Below are 18322 nucleotides of genomic sequence, written 5' to 3'. Positions count from 1 at the left end.
TCAAAAAACAATTTCCAATGCGAAGGTTGTCAAAACCCAATTACTGCCTTTTTTCGCTAGAAATAGCGACCTGTCCACGAAAAACAGGATTTTGCTATATAAATCAATGATGAGGCCAATTCTGACATATGCTAGCCTGGTTTGGGACGCAGCAGCAATTACTAACAGGAAACATATCCAAATTTTTCAGAGCATTATGCTACGGCAAATTTATAAAGCTCCTTGGTTTGTTACGAACGAGGACATTCATAATGCAGCCAAAATTCTCCCCATAAATCGCTTTATACAGCGACTTCCGGCTAACTTTTTCTAAAAGATTCCTTCGATCGGAAACCCCGTACTCCACAGCCTCCCTGTTTATCATCCGGGAATTGCATCGGCAAAAAAGAGACCCAGAGCTATTCTGGAGAACGCATATAATGCGCTTCCTTTTCCCAAGAGACGTTTCTATGGAGACGCGGCGTCTCGAAGGTTTCAATACGCTCGTTCGCTTCTCCCCCCCGCCTGAGTGAATTTGCCGATCTTTCAGCTTCCTTCAGGGTCACTTTCTCTTTGTCCCGTAATCGGGCAATCTTGCTTCTTACAACCGTAAGCGGTTGTTATCAGGCTCTAAGCACATCTTTGTTTCCTTCTTAAAAGGGCTTTAGTGCAAGGATTACTTAATTTAAATTTAATCTCTTAATGCTTTTTTAGAGAACTTAATGCTTTTTAATTAGTTATCATAACACTTAAAGTTAATGCAATCTTATTATATTTATAAAAGTTTCTCCTCAGAGGCATTGCTGGTCGTGTCTCTTTAATTCAAACTCGCCTAACGACTTCCCGCTTTTCCCCTCCCCCAGACCCGAAGCACTTGCGACATGAAGCTTTTCGCGAGTGTTTCCGCTCTCGTGTTGTTAACACCACATGACCATTGATCAAGGAAACCTAAATGCTTTTAAAAATCCCTTATGTAACCCCTCCAAATTGATTCTGGCCCTTATTCGACACAAAAATTACTAAATTAAGTCCTTCAGTGGTTTAACGTTTTTTTTTTTTTTTTTTTTTTTTTTTTTCACTGTGGAAGGCAGTTACTCTTTTTGTTAAATTAACAACATTTTGGCACTAAATTTACCTCTTTGCGGAACCCTCTTTTTGGCGATAAAGATAATTCTTTGACGATGTGGGGATAAATACTACATGCCTAAGAGCCCCGTAATAGAACCCTTCCTTGGTCCTAAACTATGTAGAACTATCAGTATTTAGTGGTCTTAAACAACCCAGGCATTGGTAAGGCCAGAAACGTTAAGAGATCATTGATAAAGAAAAATTGTCAAGGAAATATCAATAAGCTCTATATTATAATATTTATTAACTATTTATAATATTAAACAAGTTGAAGGTCACTTGAGGTCAACCTACAGTTTTCAATGCAGACAGTTATTTGAAAAATTAAATCAGAGTACATCGCTGCGTTTTAAAGGTTTTGATCATAGGTGACGTATAGATAGAGGGTTCGGAGTAGATTTTTGGCTCTTTCAAGTTATTCACGCTTTTTATCTTCTTTTATCTTTTTAAGTTATTCTTTAAGGTTTATTAAGCGATCAAGCTGGTGTTCGAAAACGAAACTACTGCCAACGCTTATCGCGTAATATATTTCATAAAACTCCCATGTTTGAAACGTACACTGTTTCGCAAACTAAAATGAAGTAAATCAATTGAAAAAAATATGTACTTAACTTGCTTTGGAATAAAATATTAATATTTATAGAACTGACATAAGTGAATAAAAGATGTTTTTATATATATAGTATCTTCCTTAGCTACAGAACGTCTAATTGTTTTACCTCTAATCTATCGTTTGCGTCTAAAACGGAATCTAATGAAAACAATAAAATTCAGTAGAAAGATACAGATTGTAATCCATAACTTATATTCTTTTACTATGTATTGTTTCTGTATTTTCAAAATGATTTTAATACAACTAAAATTTCGCATTTGTCGTTGCAATTAAATATGTAAAATATATAAATTTTATATATGTATAAACGTATAGCATTATAATTTCCTTCTAAAACACAATTCTTGCAGTTTTTTTTTTTTTTTTTCTAAAAACGTTAAACATAATCTTTTATAATTTTACGATTTTAAGGTTACCTTCATTTTTAGTTGGATGTTTTACATTTTACGCCTCATTTCTCTTATTTTTTTTTCACCAGTACTTAAAGCTTAAAATATTATGAATTCAAATTCAGTAGCAGTTAGAAATGAGAATTTCCGTCAAATTACCAACATAAAAAATTTTCATTATTTATATCCGCATTCTGATGATTAAACTTGTAAATAACATTATAAAAGCAAAAATTAAAAACTTGAAATTTTGATTCTATTAATGTAAAAGAAGCTCTCAACCTAAAAGAAACTGAAAGGTTGGCTTTACATTCACAAACCATTGATAATTTGTTGATTTTGATGGTCACTCTCCAGAGAACAAACGTAATGTGTAGCACAACGTAATTTGAGTAATTTTTGCACAACTTAATGTGAGCACAACAGATTTGAGAACGTTTGAAGGGACTGGTGAATGTATAATAAGATCTATTTCTGGCTTAAACTAAACCCGAACAGAAAGCCGTTGCCATCGAAGTATGCTATAGTACTATTATTAAATACGTATCTGTACTAGCTTTTATTCAGCTTGGATTCCTACCCATCTGCTATGATAGTAAGATATTGCTCCCTTTTTCTTTTTTATTCTTCCAAAATTAGATTAAATCTTACTAAATAAAACATTTATAGTTGAATTTTTCTGGACGTTTTTAATTAACAATCAAATTAATTATCGCAGAAGTTGGATGTTTGCATCATGGGTAGACTGAAAACTAATTTCCCAAATAAATTTCTTTGGACTCTTCAATATAATTGAAATGTTTGGAGGCTTTTTTCTAAAATTTATTTGATTGTTTAGCTCTTATGCGGTTGCTAGCACTGATGAAATTTTAAATTTAATCTATTATTACTAATAGTTTACTGCTTTTAAATTATGCTGAGACTGAATAAATTTTTATTTAAACGGAAATTTAAATGAACTATTACACTGGTGGACACAATTAAGAGATGGAACACTCTTCTCCAAATACCTCAAGAAATGCTCGATAGATGGCAATGAATATGCGGCTGGTATGGTGAGTGGTCGCCTGTGACAGGCAGCCAGCATGCACAACGAGTATCTATGCTGTTAACAAGAGAGTTCAGGAGTGCGGTGTGGAAATCTCACCCATTCTTCCACCAGAGCAGTTTTTAAGTTTCAAATGTTGTGGGTGGGAGTTGGTATATTGAAATAGCCCTCCCAAGAGCAAACCAGACATGTTTAATAAGATTAAGGTCAGAAGATTTGGCTCGCCAATACATTCGGCAAATATCCTTCTTGGATAAAATGCACATCGGCCAGCTACGAGATTATGTATTGTGTGTATTTAATTATGGCAAAGCTCACTAGGGCTATCTGCCTAAGAGGAGGGATGCCTTCGTGGAGGACTTTCTAAGGGTAACTGGCTCGTATACACGTTACACATGGGGAAAACCACGAAAACGCCCATGCAGCCAGCCCGTTCGCGGGCTACGAGATTATGTAGCAAAGCATACCATTAAAAATGCACGCGGGGATTGATAATTTAGGCTAACAGAATTCTTTTACTTACCGCTCAATAGCGCCTTATACAACCGCTCTCACATGCTATTACAAAAATCTGATTTTTCATTCCCCTCTATCTGCCTTTACATTTTTGGCAGATATTTTTGAATCATCGTGTAAGAATCGAAGAAATACGATAAATAAAATATGCACAAATAGTGTTTTCTTCAACGAGCACTTCACTTAGGAATTTAACATCCTGCATGTATCTTAAACAGCTGTCTGGTGGTAAATTTCCGTTCTGATAGCTATTTACGTTTAACCACAATGTATGCCGCGGCGGCATTTCCATTCACTTAACTGTGCAATTCTGTTTGATGCCACAAGCAATAAGTTAATCGGAACTTTTTAAATTTTTTCTGGCTTTATTTTAATAATTTAAGACATTCTTCATTAAATTGAATATTTTTTGTAATTAAGAAGTAAACTGCTCATTTTTGTACATTTTTGGTAATTATTTATAAATCTTATATTTATTGTTTGATACTTGCGTGATTATTCCATGTAATTCTTAAGCGACGTACTTATCCGATGTTTACCTTTAGTAAAGAATTAGAATAGTAGATGATGCATCGTGTAGGCTGTAGGGAAACTCTTAATTTGCATATGGATTTACTAATTTTTGGAAGGATTGGTAACAACAAAAAATTGCATAAAATTGTTAATAAATTATATATGCATAGGAGGGAGGAAACACGGTGTCTGAACAAACGAGAAGGAGGTGAGATAAGCTAATTTCCTCTGACGAGTTGAGGCATTGTCTCAATGACTTTTAGGTTGTTCATATATCTTAAATTTAAAATTCAAAATTAGCTAAACTTTTAACTCGTATTAAATTGTTTATATTTCTTACATTTAAAATTCTAAATTAGCTAAAATTTTTGATAATTTAATATGATATTTTAATTATATATTAAAGGTAATTTTAAATTATATTTACGTTAACTGGTAGCTCTTGCTTGATCGACAGAAGATTACCTTTACCAAATTTACTTAACTTCTTCATTATTTTTTAAGTTTAATTATTCAAATTCGAATTATCAGTAATTTTAAATTTTAATAAATTCAATTCTGTTATGATCTTTATTGGTGTATAAATAGCATTCTTAATCATGTTTATATTTTGACTTCGCATTGAACTATATATGCACACTTTAACAGGAGTTATATTTATTTTAAATTTCATTATATTGGTTATAAATTAAAGCTGTGCAACCACTGCGCTGGGTTCAAAATATTGTGCTACTTTTCCTTTTTTGGATGATATTGTTGAGAGAAATGTACATGCTATTAGGTTTCTAAGAGCTTCAAACACATAAAAATCTCCTCCTTTCGCATATTAAAACAGTGGATTTTTTAATTCGCAAGCTGGACACTAATTACATCACAGTATTTTGTATGGGGAATATTACAATACCTTGGAATGTTGCAACAACTTACTAGCTACGTATATGTTCCTGGCTAATAATTTTGTTTATTGTGAAACAAAGAAAGGATACATTACCAACGTATGAATAATTTATGATGTTGAAGATTTATAAAACACTTCTAAGTTTATTATTATGATTACCATTTGGTCCGAATTCATTATACTACTCACGAGGCATGGCTTTATGAGTATATATGATTTGTAGAACATTTCAGGAATTTTGCCTTGCAAAAAGCAGAAATTTGATAATATTTTACGACCGATATATTTACGACTCACCAAATTATCTGTTTGGTGCACTCTTTACGAACCGCTGAATTTTTCACTACCGTCGCGTGTCAAGGAGATAAGTTTTATTATCAAACTCGTATCAATATTTTGTGCAAAGTTTCTAGATAATAAAACCTGTGTGTTTGTTTACATTTCAAAAGAATCTAAACAAGAGGGAGAAAGGCAATATTTTAAACCAATATTGCTTGAGATTTAATCCATGAAACTTAATGCAGCGTCGAGCCGGATAAGCTTCTTATCTTTAAATTCCTGTATAATAATGTCTTATGTAAAAATTATTTATAAATACACAGATTTGAAATTTCTAATATTTGGAATAGTTGATAACTTCTAGAACATATAAATGCTTCTTCTTTTTCACCACTCGATAAAAGTAAATAAATATCTCAGATCTGCAGACTTCAGGGCTTAAAGATATCTTGAGGAAAAATTTGCTTAAAGGCTCGAACATAGTTATCCTTAAAATATTTAGATTTACACATTCTTAAACGTTTTTAATATTTCATAGAAGAATACTCATAATTTTTAATTTCATATTACCTCCATAAATGAATTCATGAAACTCTGACTTACTTTTCACGAACTTCTATCACTCTTAACCCAAAAGATCGAACCTAAGACCTGTACCCGAAAACTGACAATCATATTGTGTACTGATGAGTAACAAGATAAAAATTTTCAAACTGGCAATCATATTGTGTAACATATAATCATATTGTGTATCATATTGTGATGAGTAACAAGATAAAGTTTTTTAAACTGACAATCATATTGTGTACTGATGAGTAACGAGATAAAAATTTTCAAACTGGCAATCATATTGTGTAACATATAATCATATTGTGTATCATATTGTGATGAGTAACAAGATAAAGTTTTCCAAACTGACAATCATATTGTGTACTAATGAGTACAAGATAAAAATTTTCAAGTGGTTTAAATTGTCGTAAAATTCTTGCAGAATACCTAGAAATTTCTCACACGGCTAGAAACACATTAATGCCGTTCGGAATAACGTATGTAAGTCAAAAATCTTTCGCAGCGTGTGTGGCAACAAAAACAAATTATAGAAACAAATTAAATACAGTATATGAAATGCGACTGCAGATAACATTAATAGAGTTATTGTTCGGTAGTTTGCGCAAAAAAATGTAAGGACATTTCTGTTTCTGCAAGGGTCGGTAACACCTGGATTACGTGTTAATGTTATTAATGAGTAAATTACATTAATTTTATTATAAAAGTTTTTAGTAAAAAATACAATAATTATCTTTAATATTCTTTATAAAAAGTACCTATAGCATATTTTTGCGAAATGCTCAGCTGCGGTAAGAGAGCTTCTCCACAAAGCGGGTTGCTGTTGCCAGAAAATGGCAAGGAAAGGCAGGGTTGCATGATTTGGCGCGAAATCCCTCATTTGGCGACATAATTAGCGATATGCCATAGACCGTGCAAGAACATCATAGAACGAATTCTCACAGGTTTGCCCCAGAATGTTCTCGACGGCAGGTCAAAAGCTATATAAATCCTACTTGTACGCGGAGTAGCAGTTTATCGTGAAGAGTATCTTGAGTGTGGTGAGTTCGATAGTAGTGTCTTGTGTTTCAGAGATTAGCTCGAGAGAGATCGCCCGAGTCGGAAGTTGTACTTTAGTGCTTTGCCGTTAAGCTGTCTTCTCCGTCATAGTCTGATAGCCTGAAGGCTGTGTTGCTGACTGTTTCACCCTATTTATCTTAGTTTTTTAGGGCTGTAAACGTGTCTTTGGAATTCTCCTGTGTAATACTGACGAATAAACTTTGATTTGATTCTTCTTCAAGTGTTGTCATCAATCACTCCAAATCCACGAACCCGCAGAACGCAACAATATCGACCTACTTTTAATATCAAATTAAGTACATTTTTCTAAGGGTGGGATGGGGTTATTCCAAAAAACCTTATAGTTCTAAGGGTTTCGTGAGTGAGTTTGAGACCACTGGATTGTAGGATATCTGATTAGTTCACTTAAGCGAACACAAGTTTCCTGTCGAAAACCTACACTAGACAGAACTACAGATGAAAATTTTCCCTGACATGGTAAAATGTCCTGGGTATGAATTCGCAATACATTGTCGAGTGAAACTGCTACAGCTAGAAAACTAGTGCCGGAAGAAAGCGATTTCTCGGAAAGATTCTTTATAATGTGGCTCTTCCCTACATGCGACAACGCCCATCACCACCTGGATTTGACGATTATGTCCTCTTACTTCCCAATCAGCCTTAAGTGGAGGAAATCAAAGGAAGTTTCTCCTTTCACACGCCGTGGTGTAACTGGGAACATCTGGATAGTTCCAAAATTCCGGAGTCCAAACCACAGAGAAGGCATCGCTGATGTTTCATATGTCCTGCATCGCTAAAAGCCTAATAAACTGCAAATACCTAGACTACATACGGAGCAAAACTTTAAGAACAGGTATTTAAGCTATGAAAACTAAACAAGGTTTTTTAAGTTACAAAACAAGGTTTGCATAGGTTCCGTAACTTAAAAACTAATTAGAAATTACTTAGGTAACAAAAATGAACAACGATTATTATGGTTACCTCATTTAAAAAATGTCAATAAAGATTATCTTACATTTAAAAACTATATGCCAAGTATCCATCTGTTAGAATACTTAGTACATCCATCTAGCATTAGAAAGGTTTTAAACCCTATTTTTGGTTAGGGTACTTTTCGAATTGTCTGCTCATAAGAGGAAACAAAAAAAGGACTTATACTGGTGGAAAACAGCTTCCTTCAACGCCACGTCGAACATTATTTTTCAAGGAATTTTCGCTTTCTGAAACTTAGATTTCCTAATCAAGTTCCATGATCCTTCCTTGCTTCTGACTGGTTGACGTAAGGAAAATATATCATCGAACGAAGCATTTTGGCTATTATCGTAAAATATTTGGCTGGAAACTTCTCGCTGAAACTAATTCTGTGAAATATTTTCTTAGAAAAAGTTTCTTGTTGCACTTCGCTTTCGCAAATGTGAGTCTAGATTTTATTATCTGGTACAGCAGATTTGAAAGGGAACTTGTATATGTGGTTATTCTCATATTCAAAATTTACTCATCTTTCTCTGCAGCTAGGAAAATAGAAAGCAGAATGCGGTAAAGATTTGGATACTGAATTTCGGGAAATGAAAAATGAATTTTTTTAAAACAATAAAAACTTTACAGATTTAATTTCAGTGTTTTCGTCCTATTGCATTTCAAAACCCAAGCCTGCATTAAGATAAACTGTAATAGCATTATGATTAATTTCTCTTTATTAGTAGTGTACCTAAATTAATTCTGAAGCCTGGCGAAAGTCATCAGCCATGCAACTCCTGATTCAATAAATCGATTGTTAATTAAAAGGTCTATGTTCCTCATCCCTGCTTTTGCCGAGTAAAGATATGCTCATAGCGTGAACTGTGGATCTATCTAAAAATACTCTGTATTGATGCATTTTAATTACCTGTTCCACAGCACTCTATAATTGCTCTGAAACATTGTTTTAAAAGTGGGGCAAAAATTAAAAAATACGTTAAATAGGTGGTTAGTGAAAATCAGAACAAAATTCATTCCAAAAGCGCTGAAATAATTAAACTGTTGAAAGTTTATTTCTCAAGCATAAGAATCAGAACCGCGTAAACGGAATCAGGATTGTAAATGTTTTAACTAATGTACATTATTGACTGTTTTAATGCCTCTAAACTTCTTATATTAAGTTATCTATTTTAAGTATGTGGGTTCTTGAAGCTCATCTTCGTACATTCTGGAATTTTATTCAAAGAAGTACTTTAGTTAATATTTTATAAAAACTTCCTTATGATAATGTAGCAGCATATCGCATTCATTGTTTACCGTTATGGAAATGTGATGTTAAGAAAAGAATTAAAAGGGAAAAATAAACTTACCTGCTAAACATTTTCAATTAAGCGGCAAACTAAACCATTTTAAAGTATTCAGAAACAAAGTCTGTAACGTGTTGTGTTTTAATTAACCTATTATCTTATGACGCTGAGCTATACTATCATTTCCTCGTTTCGTTAGCTCTCACTAAGATGTAAATGGTGTAAGTGTATTTAGAGCAGAGTGCTTGAAAGTTAAACAGCAAGAGAGCATTTTGACTGTGAAGCTGACCTTAGTACTAATCTTTCGCCCAGCTTTGCAACATATGATCGAAAGAAATGATGTTAAGAAACATCAGCATTACTAATAAATACTGCAATCCATAATTATTGCACTTTCAATTGTTTACTATTTAGAAAAACACAAATTTTTTTTATTAATTGGAAATTTTAGTTCTGTTACCTTCCTTCTGTTATTTATACTTTCAAACACATGTTTTTTCTTAAATAGTGCAGTCGTGTATGTTGTTTGTTACGTTATTATTTCATTTTAGATATGAATATGGGAAGTTGTTAGATTTAGGTATATTTTTGTGTGAAATATTTTTGATCACATTTATTAACTACTTTATATTGTCTTTCATTTGCATATCTTGCAGATATAGAAGTTAATGGTTATATTTTTTACTGTGAAACGCGTATAAATTTATACTTGAGTTCAGGCCTAATACTGGTTATGTTACCTTAAGAACCGCTTCCTAATTATCATGACAGGGGCAATTTTTAATGTCTCTGAGATTTAACAGAAATAAATGTGATAATGTTGTTATCAGAAATGCTCTTTTTTTACCCACATATATATCTTTACTTTTATTTATGTCTAATGGAATTTTAGTTACTTAAAACCTACATTTACAATAACCACTTTCATAATTACTGTCACTTAAATGATGAAATCGTAAATAATCGTAACTTCGAATTTAAGTTATTTAAAAAATATAGTGTAAAGTTCTGAAAATAATTAAGGCTATTATTGATTATGCATATTTAGTCTAAAGAGAAAAAAATTCTATTATCTTCTGGAGTTCAGGAAATGACAAAATATTTAAACTTTAGATAAATACAAGGAATACAAAATTTTAAAAAAGAATAATAATATATTATTTATTAAGTTTATTTTTCTGCATATTTGAATATGTAACACAAGGACATAATAACGACATTTTCACAACTGTTGCAAAAAGGTGGAATTTTGCGAGCATTTAGGCGTCTTTAAGACGTCGTGATACGATGCTTTCACAACTAAAACATCACTCAAACATCTTGATATACATCTTCTTCCTACATATATTCCTTATTCAGCTAGACTTATTTCAGGTCTTGATCCTTGCATATCTGGAAGGAAATGTCATTAGTGATGCATTTTTACAAAACTTTAAATCCTAGCGTTACGCTTTTAATTCATCATTTGGCCCTTATGCACTTTCATTCATACTACAGATTTATTTCACCCATGCTCTTCAGCAAATGTACTGAAATGTACTTAGGGTCTTCTATGTTGTGTTACCGCGAACAAACTACCGCTACACAACACCTAACTTTGTTAAAATTTGACACACTAGACCTGCCAAGACTCTCTACACGAAAACCTTTCCTATTGTAGTAAGCAAAAGCTTATATTTTACTTTTAAACGTGTTAACTGGAGAGCCTAATATTAAACACATATATATATATATACATTCCATTCTTCCGCGACTCCCACACACAGAAATAACAATTTATTTTCTATGTCCTTTTAATCTTTACGATATTTCAACACAAAGATCAAACATTTCTACATGAACATGAACATTTAAATATTTACACATTACTTTTGAATTCATTTTACATCAACAGTCATAGTTGCTTAATTACACTTTACCAAAATTTACACGAAATCTTATCTTTACGTTAACAGATTATAGTATTCCAGTAGCCTTCCGACTAAACTATTTACTTCTCGCAACTTGTTAACAAAAAGTATTTAACGCTAGTAGCTTCTCGCCAAATTACTAACATAAAAATCTATGCTTACGAACATTTACAAAATATCGCTATCTGCGATTTAAGTTTTCTAAACAGATTTAGCAACTTATAACAATATGATATAATTTGAACTTCAAAGAAAAATTAGCAAAAATTTTCACTTATCTTTTTCTGTACTCCTGCATCCTGTCTTTACAGAATTGATCAAATGTAGAAAACCTGATAACCTCCACTCTTCTTCTCGATGTTCGATGTTCCGCTCCATTTAGTTCCAGTGCTTTCCTTTTCTGTCCTTTATGTAGGAATCTGGGACTCTTACGGGCAGGTTGTGGATTCTGGAATGCCAATTTCCTTTTTGACTCCGGTGGGGCTCTCCGTCCTTCAGGATCTTTGAATCTTCTCTTGGCCCTTCTAACTTGTTGCTCCGGCACGGTTGTGTCTACAGGTCTTTTCTGGCTTTTCGGTCTCCACGCTGGTCCTCCTTGGGTCTGCCTTGTAGTTGCTTGATGCTGGAAACTGTGGTTTACGTCTACTTTTAATTCGTCGTTGAATTTTCTCCTTTCCTGGAACCTTGTCAGCGGGCCTCTCTCTTGTAGTCGATGGCACTTGAGTTTTTGCAGCCTCATTGATTGTGACTCGTTGATCTGTCGGCGCTAACTTTCTCCTTTTCTGTGCGCTTGTAGCCTTACTGTTATGGGTTTCCCTCGTCGACATTTGCTGGCTCTGCTTTCTTTTTTGCGTTGGGGGACTCGAGATGTACTCCTGAGCTGGCGGGCTTCTCTCCTTACTTCCAGAATCCTGTAATAAATCCTGCAATATTTTAAAGTCAGTGCGGCTGTAATAAGGTTTTAACTGATCGATATTTGCCACCAATTGTTGGCCATTTTCGGCCTTTAAATAAAACGTGGCTTCTCTTATTCTTTCCACCATGTACGGCCCTTAAAACCTGGGCTCAAACTTGCCACTCTGTTTTCTGGTGCCAACGATAACGAATATTTCAGCTTCAGCACTTTTTGTCTCACTGTATATTCCACTTCCCTTCTATTTCTATCATAATAAATCTTTTGTTTTTGTCTTGCTATATCAGAACTTTTAATAGCTTCGTCAATAATTTTTTGAACGTCTTTTAACTTAAATTCTTCTTGTCGCTGTTGTACAAAGAATAGCTTATCCAACGGCGTTATGATTTTTCTTCCTAAAAATAACTCCGCGGGGGTTTTCTGCGTAGTATCGTGCTTTGCGGTTCTCAAGGCAAAACCTAACTCATTGACACAGCTGTCCCAGCGGTCATGAAAATTTTTCACATATCCTCTGATAATTTTTACAATATTCTTATTTACGCGTTCCGCTATATTCGACTGCAGTCTATATGGTACCATTTTTAGATGGCGTATGCCAAGTCCTGTGCACAAATTTTTAAATATACTACTAACAAACTGTTTTCCATTATCTGATATTACTTTTAGTGAGGACCCATATTTTAATATATATTTATTTAAGAAAGAATCTGCGACTATTTTAGCTGAAGCTCGTTTAAGAGGGACTATTTCTACCCATTTTGAAAAATGGTCAACGATTGTTAAAAGATGTGTTTTTATTTATTTTTGTCCTAGGGTAGGGTCCTAGCAAATCTATTCAAACTATTTCGTTTGGAAAAGTGGTCTTTATGTTTTTTAAATACCCGGCCGGGCTGTAATTAACATCGTTTATTAATTGGCACATATGACACGACTTAACATACGCCGTAACAACTTTCTGTAACTGCGGAAAATAAACCGCTTCGCGTACCCTCTTTAGTGTTTTTCGTATGCCGTAATGGGCTGCAGAAGGTAAATCGTGTAACTCCTAAGATACTTAAACGTAGACTCGCTGGGATTACTGGCCGGTATTTCTGATTTTCATTAGTTACTTTTGTGTAAAATAACAATTTGTCGATTATTTCATAATGCTGTGCCCTATTGCGAATAGCCGTTAAATTTATATGTTCAAAATTTTCAGGGTCTTCCAGGTATGCGTAAATGTCTTTCAACTCTGGGTCCTTTTTTAATTCTTCGATTATCGTTTCACGGGACTCAATAACTCTTGAGGTGAGCATGGCACACACTTGATAGTGTTTCCCTCTTCATCAATTTTTATTCGCGAAAGGGCATCGGCGACCAAGTTTTCCTTTTCCGGAGTATGTTTTATAATTAAGTTGAACTCTTGTAATTTTAAAGTCCAACGTATCAAGCGAGGCGATAAATTTTTTCCTGAATACAAGCGAGCCACTGCCGCATAATCTGAGTAGACCGTTATCGGTGAACTTCCGAAGTAGACCCGTAAATTCTGGACTGCTAATAACACAGCGAGCGTTTCTCGCTCAGTAGCGGAATAGTTCCTTTGCGTAGCATTCAAGGTTTTGGAAAAGAAATCTATAGGTTGCCCATTTTGGGAGAGCACCGCTCCAACTGCATAATCGGATGTATCCGCTGAAATTTCTAGACCTTGCTCGCCTTCTGGGAATTTAAGGACTGGGGCGTTGATTAGGGCATTCTTTAATTGTTCAAACGCGGTGTTCGCTTCGGCTGTCCAAGAAAATCTACTTTTCTTTCTTTTTAGCACTAGAAGAGGCTCAACTATTTTCGCAAAGTCTTTTATAAACATTCTATAATAGGAGCATAAGCCCAAAAATGAAGACAATTTCTTAGCCGTATTTGGGGGAGGATAACTTTTAATTGACTTGATTTTTGAATCATCAGTCTCTATTCCCTTATTCGAGATTTTGTACCCGAGTTATCGTAATTCCTTCGCCGCAAACTTGCATTTTAATGCATTTATTTTGAAACCGGCCTCGTTAAGTAAAGAAAAAACTTCTTCCAGATGTTTCAAATGTTCCTCTAAAGTTTCGCTGGTAACCATGATATCGTCAAGAGAAATTACAGTACTTTTACCTAAAACTGGCTTTAAGACTATGTCCATAGCTTTTTGGAACGTAGCTGGCGCTCCGCTCAAACCAAAGGGCATTCTTAAAAAGGCATAGACGCCTGACTTTGTTATAAACGCGGTCTTCTGGACATCCTCCGGTTTAACAGCTATTTGAAAGTAACCTGACTTGAGGTCTAGGGTTGTCATGAATTTAGTCGAGCGAATGTTTCTGATGATTTCATCAATTATTAGTAGGGGATATGTGGGATATTTTGTTATACTGTTTAACTTACAATAATCAACTGCAAACCTATACGCGTCCCGGTGTTCAGGCGGTAGCCCGTTCTTTTTTCTACAAAGGACCACCGGACTTGAGTAAGGGCTCGTGCTTGGTACAATTATTTTATTCTTTAACATAGTATTTATATGAGTTTCCAAAATTTCTTCTTTTACTTTATCGTATCGGTAAGGTTTTGACCGGACTGTAGGGGCATTCCCAGTGTCTATGGAATGACTAACTACCTGACAAAACCCAGGTTTTTCGTTAAACAAAGGATTAAATTTTCTTACCAATTCTTCAATCTTCTTTTTCTCTTCTAACTTCAGATGTTCGAAATGTAACTCCGGCATAGGAAATTTCTCTTCTTCTACCGGATCTATGTGCACCTGAAACGTAGAATTCTGAAAATTAAGATTTGCCCCGGATGCGCGTAAAAAATCGATCCCCAATATCACTGATGTGAGTAAATTTTTCACGACTAAAAAATTAATTTTTAGGACCTCGTTTTTAATCTGAACATGCAGTGCGGTTTTCCCCAAACATACGCACTGTTTGCCTTGGGCGGCAATTACTTTTTGTCCCGTGGCTTTAAACAGTCTGTAACGACGAAAATGTTTTTTGAAAAAATTTTCCGATAGGAATGAACATTGTGCCCCTGTGTCCAGAAGTGCAGTGGTTGGTACATTATTTACCAAAATCTGTATCTCCGGCATGGCAAGATTTTGTACTACGACTGTATTTAGACAAATTTCTGAGGGGTCTTCTGTCCCACTCGGTGACCGTTGCCCCTTCTCGATCACCGGTTTGCGTTTAAAGTCTGGTTACCTGCCGCCTCTTTTCGCTGATTTTTATATCCACCGCCCTTAGATTTATCTGCGCTCTTGCTATTAAATTTTTCACTTTTTCCCGTCTGCCGATATGCCTTGTACTGAACTTGTGGTTTCTTTTGGGGAGTAAATCTTGAGTACTGGCTAAACGGACTTGCACGCGCTTTCTCTGCGTTTCTTCTACTTTGAAATTTCATTGCAAGCTGGAACAGAATTTCCAATGTTTGCGGATTACGCACTTCGAGAAAATCTTGCGCTGACGGTAGAAGACGCGGTAGAATTAGTTCGATAATTTCTTTATCGGGTCTTTTCCCGTATAATAGATTAACAATATGTACTTTTCTTAAAATGAACTCTGTCAAATCCTCGAAACCGCCTTGGTATTTACTATACAATTCTGATTTAAGCTTCGCACGATCTTTAACCACTGGAAATGCTTTTATTAATGGAGATTTGAAATTTTCCCACTTATATGATTCAGAACCTGGGTCCCCCAACAAGAACTTTCCTATACTCTTCTGCCAGCTAAGGACTTGACCTTTTAAGGCTGTCGTAGCGATGATCACTTTTTATAGCTGATTCACAGGGTGTAAAGTGAAATGTAGGTCTAGTTGCTCCAAAAATGTCAGGACTGAGCCCTTGCCATCGAAAGTGGCTGTCGGTTTCATGGCTACATGCAGCGTTTCCACAAGGAATCCAAACCCTTCTACTGGACTCGTGGATGTTGTAGGGACCTGAAAGGTCGGAGGGGTCAACGTAAACTTCCCGGACTCTAACGACATGGTCCGTTTAGAATTCTTTTCGGGCGCCAATTGTAAGGTTCCTCACTTGAAATTCTAAGTTAATGTTGGAAGTGAGGAACCTAGGAACTGATAAGCGAATAATCGCTAGAGTTCGAATACAGGAAACAACAAGAGAGAAGGGTAAATAACCCTTTATTATTTCTATAAAATTTAACAAAACTCCGCCTGGGAGTGAACAAATAAAGTCCGCACTTTGGACCTGAACTTAAAAGACTAAGAATTAAACTAAAACTAAGATTAACTAACTAAGTATAGCCAAAGCTATCAAGGTACAATGAGAGTTGGCCCCTTAACCTATTTTACTACGACGCTTAGCAAGGGCCTGAGTACGGCTGAGCGGATAACAGCTTTGAGAGAGAGAGCGGCCAAAAGGGCAGACGCGCGTAAATCAGAATCTCTGATTCTCTCTGTAAGTAACTTCGTGGTTTAAATACCGCTCCTTCTCATTAAATATTCAGCAAATTCCAAAACTAACTCCAAACGTTCTGGCCGGAAGTAGTAAGTTGAAGTTAAGAATTTGACAGGAAAGGAACTTTAATTTAAAATTTAACTGTTAATAAAATTAACATAATCCTTACAAATGAAAGAACAGATCGAGAATGGTTTGTAATAATGAGTGATTAATTCTGTAAAGCAGGGAAATGGCTACGCTAAACAAAATAAGCTGTGATTCAAAGATAGTTAAAAATCATGCTCATGTAATTAAAATGTGTATGACTTTTTTATTTGATGAACTAGTATGTTAAAATGTGCGCTGAATTGGAAATCGTGAGAAACAGATGTTATTGTCAGCAAATAAATATAATTGTCAACAAATTAATGTAATAGTTGCAGCCTGATCAATGTTTCTTAATCGAATATCCCACTGTATTTCTCTTCCGAGCAATTTTATTGATAACATATGTGTTAAGTTTAAATGTCTTTTACTGCTCATCGTCTAAAAAAATAATTATCTACGTCCTGATATCCGTTTACTAAGTAAGTTCATTCATTTATTCATACAGCTGTTCTTGTATTTCAGGTATCCGCATACAAATATGGGGAAAAAGCAGATATAATATAATGAAGAGATAAGTCTGAATAGTGTAACGATTAAGTGAGTCTAAATCTATATACGTATTAATCAGAACAAGAGAAATGAAAGATCAAGTTCCTTTTAATATTGATTGACTTCAAAGATTTGCATTTATTGGATATGGTTATTCTTTTGGGTATGTTGTGGAGAAATAATATGTGCCTGACATTAAGTCTTAGCTGAGGAATTTTCGTTTGTATTTATACAGTTTCCTGTTTCTTTAAATATTGATTACAGACATATGCATGTAACGCTAATCCTAAAAATAAAGTAGAAAACTTTATGGAAACGGTTTCAGCATCATTGGTAGAAAGATACTGTAAATGATTAATCTAAATTTTTGTATAAATAATAAATATCAGAAAAAAATTAGAGAAGTATTCCTTGTATTTTAATAAGTCAAATACAAAATGTTCTGTACTTTTTTACTCAAAAGTCTTGATGACGCCAAATGTGATTTATCACATTTTAGTGCACATTTCTTGCACTGACCAAGACTTAAAATCCTTTAAAATAATTTATGGGCAAAATTACGAGCCAAATGTTCAAAATTTGGCGATTAATGTCACATATTGAGAAAAACAAGCAGAAAGGTAGATTTGTTTTACAGGAACTGAGAATAAAATAAGAATAGTAAAAATGTCAAGACAGATCATGGCGCATTAAAAAGAGGTATTTCTAAGATTTGCATTTTGTCATCTGAGGTCAACTTTAAAGAAATCTCGGCTCCAGCTATAACTTTATTATTGGGTCACTAATTATTAAGTAATCGCTTTTCTTTATTTCCTTGAACCTGGCAGATTCAAAAGCAAATTTCGTCATGAGTGGTGACGTCACCATTCATGACGTAACAGCGTTCATTATTAAATTTTCATTTGACAATGGAAATGATTAGTTTCTCATAACTTTCTAAATGTGGCATATAAAAATTTGAGATTTTTGTATTAAACGCGAGAAAATAAAATGCAGAATAAACTGTCAAAGCAAATCGAATATTTTGCTTCTTGAATTCTTTTTCTGCGGGGACTTCATGAACGACTACATTTTAAATTTATAGAAACCTCTCATCCACGCATTGAGATTATTTTCACAAACTTTCTTTTCCTATTTTTAAATTCTTTGAAGTCTGAAGTAAATTTTTATGATAAATCTTTAAG

At 34.4% G+C, this 18322-nt stretch overlaps 1 long non-coding RNA gene across 1 annotated transcript in view; it reads left to right on the top strand.

The window, feature by feature from the left end:
- Positions 1–17502, top strand: part of LOC146996000 (uncharacterized) — a 78828-nt gene extending 61326 nt beyond the window's left edge. The window contains exon 3 of the long non-coding RNA XR_015042900.1: positions 17112–17502. This is a non-coding gene — a long non-coding RNA (uncharacterized LOC146996000). The remainder of the gene's footprint in view (positions 1–17111) is intronic.
- The last annotated feature ends 820 nt before the right edge of the window (positions 17503–18322 follow it).

The sequence above is a fragment of the Stegodyphus dumicola genome, chromosome 8, assembly GCF_044657685.1.
Source record: "Stegodyphus dumicola isolate Sdum_Otavi_A_Nest chromosome 8, ASM4465768v1".
Taxonomy (NCBI): domain Eukaryota; kingdom Metazoa; phylum Arthropoda; class Arachnida; order Araneae; family Eresidae; genus Stegodyphus; species Stegodyphus dumicola.
This window is presented reverse-complemented; position numbering and strand designations above follow the sequence as displayed.